The sequence below is a fragment of the Geospiza fortis genome, unplaced genomic scaffold (genome assembly GCF_000277835.1).
Source record: "Geospiza fortis unplaced genomic scaffold, GeoFor_1.0 scaffold708, whole genome shotgun sequence".
Lineage (NCBI taxonomy): Eukaryota > Metazoa > Chordata > Aves > Passeriformes > Thraupidae > Geospiza > Geospiza fortis.
In genome coordinates, this window is record NW_005054921.1 from 21,986 (window position 1) to 23,783 (window position 1,798).

Below are 1,798 nucleotides of genomic sequence, written 5' to 3' on the forward strand. Positions count from 1 at the left end.
CGGAGCTTTTTGGGTTCGAACCGGGCCCTTCCCGAGGCCTCCGGGGCTGAACCGGGGCTTTAAGGGCCTTTAACGGGGAGAGCCCCCCGGTGCCCCCGGGTTTGGTTCTTTCTCGCTGGAATTCGGGGCCGATTTCAGCCGAAATCGCAGCAAAGTCGGGTTTTTTTTGTTTTCTTTTCTTCTTTAATTTTGTTTATTTAACAGCACTTTTCCCTTTTTGTTTTGTTGTGTTTTTTTTTTCTCCCGGGATTTCGGCTCCTCCCGAGGCTCAGAAAATCCCGGGATTTGAGGAACGGGATGAAATTCCAAGGATTTCTTCAGCAGAGAGAATTTTTTGGGGTTTTTTTATTGCGGTTTTTGCTTTGAGCGAACAAAATCCGCGATCCAGGGAATTCGGGAATGTCGGCCCTGGAACCGGGAATGACTTAAAGGCAACGCTTGGCTTTTCCTCATTAAATTATTAATTAGGAAATTCAAAAATAATTTAAAAAAAGGGGGTTTTTTTGGGGCGGAGGGGGGGAAAATCGCTGGAACTTTGGGAGCCTCCGAGGGGATTTTTTATTTTTGGGGGGGAGATTTATTGGAAAGGAAAATCAAGGAGAAGGAAAAAAAGGGATCGGAGATCGCTGGGAGCGCCCGGGAGCCGCCATCGGGCACGGCTGAGGTGGGTCCGGGGGCTGAATGAATTGGGGGATTGAATGAATTTGGGATTTATTCGGGGAGTGGGGCAAGGGAGGGATCCAGGGAAGGTCGGGATGGATCCGGAGAGGTTCAGGATGGATCCGGAGAGGTTTGAGATGGATCCAGAGAGGTTCAGGATGGATCTGGAGAGGTTCGAGATGGATCTGGAGAGGTTCGAGATGGATCTGGAGAGGTTCGAGATGGATCTGGAGAGGTTCGAGATGGATCTGGAGAGGTTCGAGATGGATCTGGAGAGGTTCGAGATGGATCTGGAGAGGTTCGAGATGGATCTGGAGAGGTTCGAGATGGATCTGGAGAGGTTCGAGATGGATCTGGAGAGGTTCGAGATGGATCTGGAGAGGTTCGAGATGGATCTGGAGAGGTTCGAGATGGATCTGGAGAGGTTCGAGATGGATCTGGAGAGGTTCGAGATGGATCTGGAGAGGTTCGAGATGGATCTGGAGAGGTTCGAGATGGATCTGGAGAGGTTCGAGATGGATCTGGAGAGGTTCGAGATGGATCTGGAGAGGTTCGAGATGGATCTGGAGAGGTTCGAGATGGATCTGGAGAGGTTCGAGATGGATCCAGAGAGGTTCAGAATAGATCCAGAAGGTCCTGATGGATCTGGAGAGGTCTGGGATGGATCTAAAGGGGTTTGGGATGGATCCAGGGAAGTCTGGGATGCATCCAGAGGGTCCTGATGGATCTGGAGAGGCTTGAGGTGGATCTGAAGAGGTTCGAGATGGATCCAGAGAGGTTCAGAATAGATCCAGAAGGTCCTGATGGATCTGGAGAGGTCCGGGATGGATGCAAGGATGGATCCAGAAGGTCCTGGTGGAGCTGGAGGGTTCTGGGATGGATCCAGAGAGTCGTGATGGATTTGGAGAAGTTCAGGATTAATCCAAGGAGGTCTGGGATGGATCCAGAGAGGTTCAGGATGGATCTTGGGAAGTCTGGGATGGATCCAGAGGGTCCTGATGGATCTGGAGGGATTCAGGATGGATCCATGGAGGGATCCAAAAGTTCTGAGGGATCTGGAGAAGTCTGGGATGGATCTAAAGGGGTTTGGGATGGATCCAGAAGATCCTGATGGATCTGGAGAGGTTCAGGATGGATC